This window comes from Dipodomys ordii, unplaced genomic scaffold (assembly GCF_000151885.1).
Source record: "Dipodomys ordii isolate 6190 unplaced genomic scaffold, Dord_2.0 Scaffold17, whole genome shotgun sequence".
NCBI lineage: Eukaryota > Metazoa > Chordata > Mammalia > Rodentia > Heteromyidae > Dipodomys > Dipodomys ordii.
Genome location: NW_012267233.1, coordinates 7,725,989 through 7,736,731, shown reverse-complemented (window position 1 = coordinate 7,736,731; position 10,743 = coordinate 7,725,989).

Here is a 10,743-nt window from a genome sequence, read left to right as displayed (position 1 = left end):
CTCATACAACAAAATATAGTTATCTTTTATTTTCTGCTAGGGATTAGTTCCAGGAGCTCCACGGTTGTAAAAAAAAATATCTACAGATGCTCAAGACTTTTATGTAAAATGGTATAGTATTTTCATGTAACCTACCATATCTTCCTGTGTACTCTAAACCATCTCTAGATTAGTTATAATAATACAGTGTAAATTCCATGTAAATTGTTGCTATTCTGTATTGGTTAGAGAATACTGATAAGAAAAAAAGTCTGTGCAAGTCTGTATAGACAGTGACTTTTGTCATATTTGTAAGCTATGGTTGCTTACTCTGCAATACTGCAGATCTGCTGTACCATACAACAGTGGGTACAAAATACTGCAATTACTGATTATCCATCATCTCACGTAATGATTTATTTTTTATCTCCCTTGAAGTTGTATACATGCAGAAGGAAGACAGTGGGTTACAGGCACCCAGCTCTTTGGTGCAATGCCATGAGTCTGAAACAAGACAATAGGTGCATGGCTGTAAGGGGAGTTGAGAGGTAAGAGGCTGACATGGAAAGTCAAGGGAGGAAGACAGTAATTTGTTGACCGAGAGCCGGTCAAATCCAGAAATACTGAACGTCAGATTTATAAAGGTCATATTGAACCTTAACATAAAACACTCAGCAAAACTGTCGGGAAACAGGAGGAACCACTTTCTCCTCAACAGGTCTGTCCTCCAACAGCCCCTTGATAGTTTTCCTTGATGTTAGCTGGCAGCAGGAAGCCACAGCTCTCAGTCACTTGATGATAAAGTGCTGTGACAATACTTTTCCCTGTACTCTCTAATGACATTGCTAAGTTATGATATGCAAATGTATTAAATGCAAATGCAACTTCAACTTACAATATTTTCATTTGGTAGTCGGCTTATTGGGATGTAACTCCATTGTGGGTTGAGGAACATCCTGACATATGGATGAGTGTAGTAATAATAAATAATATAATATTGGGCAACCAAAGCCTGACCTAAAAGAGAGTACATAGTATATAATTACATTGGTATAAAATTCAGAAACAGGTAGGAGCTCTGTACATTGCTAGAAGCCAGGTTAATGGTTACCTTTGGAGGGCTGGAGTAACTCTGAGCTCCCAGTCTCCCATTCTGACAATGCTCTTGTTTGTGATCAGGGTGCTGTTCATCTGACTGTGTTTATATGCAAATGCTGAACTTCTTATATGAATTTTATACTTTTGGGTAAGTGTTTGAAATGAGAGCATCATCATTGTTTAGCAGCAGTTTTTCTAACTTCTTTCATCGCTTTTTCTTTCTTTCTCCCTTCCACACTCTCTCTTTCTTTCTTTCTTCCTTCCTTCCTTTCTTTCTTCCTTCCTTCCTTTCTTCCTTCCTTTTGTTTCTATAATGGCTCTTGAATTCAGGCCCTGGGAATTGTCCCTTAGCTTTTTCCCTCAAGGTTAGAACTCTATCACTTTAAGTACAGCTCCACTTTAGGCTTTTTGGTATAACTGGAGATAAGAATCCCATGGATTTACCTGACCAGGCTGGCTTCAAACCATGATCCTCATATTTTAGGAACAAGGATCACAGGCATGAGCCACCAGTGCTTGCCTTGAATTTCTTAATGGTATTAAAAATCATGAAGTATCTTTTAATTGATGATGTCTGGGTTGGGGTAAAATGCTGTATTTTTAGTAGTCTAATGCATTATCCATTGTGCAAAAGAGCCACAACATTATATTTTTCTTAGCAGTGGCCAAACAGTTGTATTTCTCTGGTTCTGATCTGTCTCTTACTCTCACTTTTCCAGTGCACTTCAAGTTATTCAAAGTGACAGCCTAAAATCTCATCTTAACTATTTCCTAAAGAGTAGAACTGATTTATTTTTATTTTTTATTGTGAAAATACTGTACAGAGGGGTTACAATTACATGGGCAAGGTAATGAGTACATTTCTCATCAAGCATTGTTGCCTCCTCCTTTGTTTCCCCTTCCCAGCCCTTCCCATCAACAACCCCCCCCCACCCCCGCACCAAGTCGTAAAGTTCGTTTTTTTGACATAATGTCTTGTACAACTCATTGTTGCAATGGGTCCACCTGTATCCCTAGTTAAACAATTTGTTTTTTCCCTTCCCCTCCACAAATTATACCAACATCATATACAGTGAAAACAGGGGTTATACTGTGGGGGAGGGACATACAAAGCAACAAAGAAATATCTTATAAATATGTTAGAAACCATAGCAAGCAAGAAAAAAAAAATTTGAGTTAAGTGAAGTAAGCCAGGCCCAAAGAAACATAGGTCCCATGGTTTCCCTTATTTGCAATAACTAGTATATGTCTGAGACAAGCAGAAACAGTCAGGTAAGTTGATGTTAGGTGAAATGAACCCCAAGGTTAGAACTGATTTTCAGATTTGTATATATTTACCTAGAGGAGAAATTACCCCACACCTAGGCATGGCCAATATACTTGTATTTAGAAGGTATGAAATAGTGTATGGGAGAGTGTTAACTCAGCTCAAGAGTTGCTGAAGTCCTACAAATTTCCCAGAATGCTTACCTCTACTGGCTCTTGTCTGGCTGCTACAGGTGGGACTCAAGAGGATCCATTATATAGTATAATATTGCTCAGAACAATTTGCTCCTATCTGTTAAACTTGCACAGGAAGAGTGTACATCCCATCTCATTGACACTCAACTTGGCCGTGTGATTGGCCTTTTGTCAGTGGTATGTGGGCAGCACAAGTGATGTGCCATTTCAAAGCTTATACTCTGGAGACCCTCCGCTTTTCTCTGTTTGTCCTTCCGATTTCCTTTTTACCTCCTCCACAGAAAAGACAGATTTAAGGAAAATGTCAACTCTATTGGCCTGGGCCATGGAGTGTATGCACATAAAGTAGACAGGAGACCAAACTGCAGCATGGTGCCAAGGCTGGTCAGACTTGCTGCCTGAAACAGAGCCACCACACTGTGCAGTGAACAAAGGAGAGTTTAACTCAGCGCTATTGCACAGTAGTGACCTGGCAGAGGCAGCTCTGGAGACCTTGTGCAATGAGAGTTAGTGTGCTTACTTCCTTTTGCTATCTGTAATACCAGTTTTGTTCCTAAAATGCATTCCAATATGGGGAGAAGAGGGGGAAGACGAGAGGGGCTAGACCTCAGGGATGGTGGAGTCATGAGCTACAAGGCAGGCACATAGGGCTTGTGGAGCCATGATATGTTTGTTGTTGTTTTTTTAGACCACTATTAGACTAAAGTATCCATCACAGGCAGCCCTACCTGAGAATATAATTATCATTTGTGTGTAGCCACACCCTTTGAGACAAGAAGACCAAAGAGAAATAACTCAAGTGTAGAGAGTTTTACTCTCCTTTAGAAGGTCCTGGACATTTGTGGAAAGATAAAAGCTTGTGGTATATTTCTTTACCTTCAGTGCCTGAAAAATTCCAGTTCATTTACTGAACAATCAATTACCAAACAAGTAAATCTCTGGGATAGTTTGCCCACCACTTTCTTTTTCAGCCTCCAAGGGCTTTCAAACAAAACCAGGGTGAAAGTCGAATTGTAAAATAAACATAATCCAAAATGCTCTGAAATAAGAGTGATGATAGTGCTATATTCTGAATTTCTCTCCTGGTCCTACAGGGGTTTCATTGGATTGTTGTGGCCAGGTAAAGCCCAAGACAATAATCGGAAGTCATACTGTGCACCTGCCTGCCATCATTGGATCTTACTTCTGTGCCCAGTCCAGCCTGGGGCTCTGCTGAGCATATTTTATTGAATGTCACATTATTATTCTCTTCAGTGCTCTCTATCTTCCATCTGGGGTGGAAGGGAAACAGCGAGGCAGACAATTACATTGCTGATGTGGGATTTTTAGAGGAAAATTGAGGGAAATTATAGAGACTACCCAGCTGTGGTAAGATTCCTCACTCTCTTCCCCCAGGACCCATTATTTTATAAACTGCAACTATTAAAAATGACTTACAGTCACTCACCCACTTTACTGTGCTGTTGGTTTCTCTTGAATTTTAGCTAGCCCTTAACGAAAAGTTCACAGCTGGTCAAATATGTCCATTCTCACAATGGCATGGAATTTGATGACTATTTAGAAAGTTGAAATCTACCAGATCATCAATGTTAATCTTATCTCCTGATAACCTTCAATTCTTTTTTTTTTCATGTCTTGGAATTTTTTTCTCATTGAAGTTATCTCCATACTTTTGTTTGTTTAGTCCTTTCCTTCCAAACATAGAGGAAGTTTCTTGAAAATTTTAATTTTAACCTTTATTTAAAGATGCTCACAGTTTGGTGAAATTCATTCTGCCTTTCAGATACATTTAAAAAAGAAGGTACAGCCTGTTGCTGGTGTCTTACATCTGTAATCTTAGCTACTCAGAAGATTGAGATTTGAGGATTACCATTCAAAGACTGGTAGAAAAGTCCAAGGGACTCATCTCCAATATGCCAGTGGAAGTTGAGGTATGGCTCAAATGGTAGAATGCCAGCCTTTAGTGAAAAAGCTAAGAATGAGTTTCCTGGCCCTAGGTTCAAGCCCCAGTACCTGCACACAACATAAATAAATAAATTAATTAAAAATATAGAGAAAGCAGATACCTGAAATGAGTGATTGTCTTGGAAGATTGATTCAAATTCTGCTGGTGTGGCAAACTGACATCTCTGAGTTACAGCATAGTCTCCCAGTTGCCTTGTTATCTTAGAATATTGAAGAGCTCTGGTGAGGATGAAGGTAAGCCACAGTGGCTGTACACTAGCAGCCACGTGCAGATCCAGAGCTAATTGCTACCAAGCGGCACCTCCTAAGCTTGCTGTCAACTCTGAGGACCTGACTTTAGAACAGAGCTGCTGTCTGATTCGCTTTGTATTTTCACTTCAGAGGCGGCTGCTCTGAGCAATTAACACTTAGGAAATAGAAAAGAAAGCATTTTTTTTTCTGGAAAAAATGCTCAGGTGACCTCCCAGTAGTTTAGATTTTTAGTGAAGAAAATATCTTTGGTGTGACAAAAGCATAAATGGAGCTGGGATAAAATGAGTCACTTTCAAGATGTGCATTTTGAGAACTTGAAAATAATGGGCTCCTTGGAGTAGAGAGAGGCAAAATGGATAATTTTACCTTTCTGCCTCTCTTATTAGGTAGGTGAAATTCTAGCCAGGTAGCTTTTTTTTAGGTTATCATATAAAGTTTTATTGCTAGATTATAAAAGTAACTCATGCTTGCTGTAAAAAGTTTTCAAATAGTACAGAAGAATATTTCATTGCTTGACACCAGCTAGACTATGCTCTTGATGACAGTTAGCCTCTAGGCTGGTCCCCAGTTATTGGCATTTAGTATTAATGCCTTTCTGCTTTTCTTACCCCAGTGGGGTAAGGTGGACTGAGTGACTTACTTCTAACAAACAGAACAAGGTAGAAGTGATGGGAAGGTACTTTGGGGGGAAGTAGTTTAGATATATTATTTACTTTTAAAAAAAAATTATTATCCTTAAGTAATTGTACAAAAAACTTTCAATTCAACATGCCAATTTGTGAGAACAATGCATCTCAATCAATGTCATCACTTTTATAATTCTTTCTCTCTCTCCCAACCCCACACAAAACCTCAATTTTCCTACTTCCATTTTCACATATCTACATTGAATATTAGGACTGCATTCACACATCTACACCTCTCCTTTCGTCTATTCCCCTCCCCTTGACCTCACTGTCCTTTACAAACACGTGTTCTAACTTCCTGGTATTCATTTTGTTAAACTGTAAGTTGTTCAAAAGAGTTACACTATGGAAATCCTTCCCTGCATATATTATAGTTTATATGTTTGCATATGTATATATATGCATATGACATCTTTAGGTCTACATATATATTTATAATTTATATCTATGGGAAGGTACGTCTGAGCTGAGGTTATAAAAAGATGATGGCCTTTATCTTGTGGTGAAGCAAGCTGCTCTTCAATTAGCAGCTCTACGGAGATGAGGGAGGTGTCTGGCAAACAGCCACCAAGGAGCTGAGACTTCCCAACAGCTGTGTATGGGCTTGGAAGCAGATTCTCCAGCCCCAGTCAAGGCTTGAGATGTATACATCTTGCTTTCAGTCTCACAAGGTGTTGTGAACCTGAAACACTCCTAAATTCCTGACCTGTGAAATAATAAATATTTATTGCTTCTAGCTGGTAAGCTTGGAAGTAATTTGTTATGCTCAATAGTCAAATAATATGCTACATTAACTAACTTTCACATCTCAGTGGATGCACACAATAATCCCCTCCTAACACACACACATTTACACACTGCACTCATTTTTAGTGCTGGTTAGGCATTCCCCTGAGAAGCCATGTTCTGTGGGTAGCTTGGTGATCCAGGTTTCTCCCATGTTGTTGAAGGAAGGCTGTTTGGAAGACTCAACATCGAAAAACCCGGACAGGTTATGGGCTGAAGCTAGCCATATGACTGCACAAAATTGCATGGGGAAATAGAAAGGTAGAGGACTACAGGGATAATACATGAGAATTAAATGTTTTGACTGCAGTGTGACATCAAAAGTGAAAATCCACTCTTCTTTCCATCAAACGTTTCATGCTCAATTCTCAGAGTTATAACTCTTTCCAGCATGTAAAGCTTGCAATAACTAGTATAAGTAAAGGACAAGCAGAAAAGGTCAAAAGCTATGTACATATGACCATAAAGATGATGTTAAGTGAAATGAACCTCAAGATAGGGACACAAGTGGTTTTTTTCTTTCTTGCTATTGTATTAAACATATTTAAAATGTACTATGTGATTTTTTTGTTTCTTTTGTGTGTTCTTCCTCCACGGTATTTTACTGTATTTGATGTCAGTGCCCTGCATCTTGTTTATACGTTTTTCTAAGTTGGGGAGGAGAAGGGATAAAACAAATGCTGAAATAAGGAAACAGGCTGACCCATTGTAACAATGAGATGTACAAGACACTGTGTTGAAAACAAACTTTACAACTTGGAGGGGGGAGGGCGGAGTTGGGGAGGTGGGGAGGGAAAGGATGGTAGGGGAAAAAAAAAAGAGGAGGTAACAATGCTTGATAGGAAATGTACTCATTACCTTACTCATGTAACTGTAACCCCTCTGTATACTATTTTTACAATAAAAAAACATTAAAAAATGTGTTAGCCTTTTGCTCCATTTTAGGGGCAATCAGAGGCATTAGGGAGTAGTTGTTCAAGTATTCATCTTCACTGCCCACCATACTGACATGAGCTTAAATGAAAGAAGAGAATCAGCTCTTAATAAGGGCAGAAAGCACAGACACTGGGAGGACACTGCATCCGCTCCTGTGTGGATTTCACGAAAGCCTCATAGCACCTTGTGAATGTGTGAGCTCCATGCACCTGCCTCCATTCCAGCCATTTATATTCACCAGGTCATTTTTTTCTTTTTGGTAAAAAGCAGGTTAACATGCTGTAATGATTGCTGCTTTCTTAGTGAAGGTACTGTAAAGATCCTTGTGCCCTTTCCCAGATGATAGAGTATGCATATTTAAAATGGAAAAGAACATGCCATGTTTGCAAATTCCCTAGGACAAATCTCTTTTTAAAACTATGCCAGTTCGCTTTCAATTTTTCAAAAAAGAATTTATATAAAAATATGGCTGGTTGACTGGTTGCCTCTATTGTTTCCACTTGGGGAGTCTATGAAAACGCAAGAACATTCTCTGCCTTTGAAGCAGTTGCCAGTTCTTGTCTATGTTGCCCAAGGATTACAGGCAGACTCCTTTGGGTCTTTTTCTCTGACCAAGTGAGCTGTTCTAGTTCTAGAGACCTGAGACTTCTGCGCAATTCTTTTCAGCTTTGACAGAGAAGAGAAAGCAGAGAGAGAGAGAGAAAGAGAGAGAGAGAGAGAGAGAGACAGAGAGAGAGAGAGACAGAGACAGAGAGAGCAGAGAGACAGAGACAGACAGAGAGAGACACACACAGAGAGAAATAGCATTGCCTATATTTTGTAAAGCATTTTCTTGCCCGAGAATGAGAGAGAGAGAGAAAAATTTTCCTTTGTCTTGTCTTCACCTTCTAGAGTTCTACAACTTTCTTCTCTCTTTATTCCAAAGAAATAACATGAAGATTCGGTCCAGAGAGGGACTTACTTGCAACCCTGGAAAGTACTGTGATGGTAGTAGTATTATTTCACTTTTGTAGGCAAACCAAGGCTGAGGAGTTTAAGGAACTTGACTCTCAGCTTCACCTGTTTAGACTGAAGTAGGAAATTTCTTGAAGTCTCACAACATTTAAAATATATTGCTCTATATAGAGCTGTTTCCCAGTTATATGCAACTAGAACTCTCCTTCCATCCCAATTCTGTGAACATTTTCTCTGGCCAGACAGCTACAACTAATTCTGCATCCCTTTACTTAACATAGAGATTGGGGACCATTGGAGAGAATATTGTTAAAGAATTTGTCTTAATCATGTTGGGCGGCAGCAACAGCACACCACAGACTGGGTGGTTTGAAGAACAAACATTTATTTCTCCCAGTTCTAGAAGCCCTAAATCACGGTGCCAGAATGGTCGGTATCCTTGATTAAAGCTGGTGGCCTTCTTATTTTACCTAATGAGATCTCTTCCTATAAGAGCACTGATCTCATTTTTGCAAGGGATCCAAAGGTCCCACCACATTCCAACGTATAGGAATTAGGGCATCTTCTGATGGCCTCAAACATTCAGCCCATTCCTATGTCTCTTGCAGTAAATGCAGTGGGGCGTTGGTTTTGAAGTGACACTCTTGTGCTCCTGACTCTCTTGTGCATAATGCTGGTCTGACTCATCCATCAGGCTTTTGTGTCCATTCTCACCAAGTAGGAAAAAAGAGAGTCACCTTCCATTTTCACTTCCTGGAGCCTTCCCAACTCAGTAGCTGCAACTACGGGTATGTATCAATGTTCCTGTCCCTAAGTTTTCTACTAGAGGATTCATCCTCTAACAACCTTCTAGATTTACCTTGATTCTCAGAGTAGGTTGATCACCAAAATGGACTCCATGGGTTCTAAATTGCTGTAGAACTGGATGACGGTAACAAGCCAGGTTCCCTGAATTATATTATGATCTGGTATTCCCTAGTATAGGGGGATAGTGTGATGCTTAGAATTCCATTCTACACATTAGATGCCAGCAGCAACCTTTAGCCCCTAGTTGTAGCAAATAAAAACATTTCTAAGATATTACAAATACCACTGTGTGTGTGGAGGGGGACATCTCTGTTTGAGAAGACTGGGTCAAGGTCTCCTCTCTGCTTAGACTGAGCTTGGAACAACCTTTTTTAAGTCAGTTTCCCAGAAGGACATTTGTTGGTAGGAAAAAATCTCAGGACCAGCTGGTCAAAATGTATTTAATAATTACCTTCTAAATTTGCTCAGCCTAGTAGCTTTAACCTCATAAACCTATGTATCATTTCCAAAAACAATGAAGAGACACACTTGGGACGTGTGTGTGTATGTACGTGCCTGTGTGTGTGTGTGTGTTCTGATGTTCCCAACAACCCCTGAATTTACTTTAAAAAGCCTGGCTGGGTGCTTGGATTTTGTGTGTTTTAGTACATTCTGTTGCAATGTTTTCTTTTAGGTATTTGTATCTGCCAAGTCTGTGACATTTCTCTTATGATGTATATGTCTATGAGTCATTAAACGCTTATTGTTAATCTGCAGCTTAATTTCTGCATTGACTAATTCTTCTTTATGCACAAAGCTTGTAGGTTGGGCTTATGGCATTGACTTAAGAGTGGGTGCTGGGAGCTACAGGGAGATGTCTGAAAAGTGTGACAAGCAGACCTTCAGCAATTTGTTTTCTAATTTAAATTCATCAGGACAATCTATTCTTAATTCAGGACATGGAATGATTTAGTGAGAGACTTACTGCTCACTCTTCCAGGTTTGATTTATTAGTAAGATCTGCTGACTGATGAAAGGCTTGAGATATCTTTTGGTTGACAGCTTTAAACTCTTTGTAATCTTTTCCCTGATTCCAAGTTCTGGTTTTCTTTTTTAATTATTTCCTTACAGCAAGGTTTCCTTATTGTCATCATTTGAATCATGCAAGATACAGTTCAGTCTGGGATGTATATATCTATATGATTTGGGTTGTCATGAGGCTGTGAAATCAGTATAAATACAGAAGTTCTACATAATTTTCTTATGAGTGGCTATCCTTGATCATGCAAAATTATCAAGAAGATCCACTGCCCTAGCCACACCATGCCAATTTCTTCCTTGTTTGCCTGAATTCTAAAAGATGGTAAGGTTATACTGCTCTCTGGAAACTTGATATTTCCATATGACCTAGTTCAGAGCAATAAGACAGCAGAGTAAGTACATGAAAGTTAGTGGTTTCTGGGAAGATTTTTTTCCTCACTTATAAAAAGAAAGAAGTACACAATGAAATTCCTCTCTGATTTCCCTGACTACATGCCTATTTTCTGCTTTTGATGATGGCCATGTGAAATGCTTATATCTCTGATAGCCGTTTTGACACCATGAGGGAACGATCTCTCACATCAGAAGAATTGCAGATATGCCAAGTCTAGCATCTTGCCATCAGAGAAAACCCAGTGAAGAGGCATTTAAATCATAAAAACACCATTTTCTTAGTGGTAGGTATCTTCTTCTTCTTTCTTCTTCTTTTCTTCTTCTTCTTGTTCTCCTCCTCCTCCTCTTTTTCCTCCTCCCTCCTCCCCCTCCTCCTCCTCCTCCTCTTTCTCCTCCTCCCTCCTCC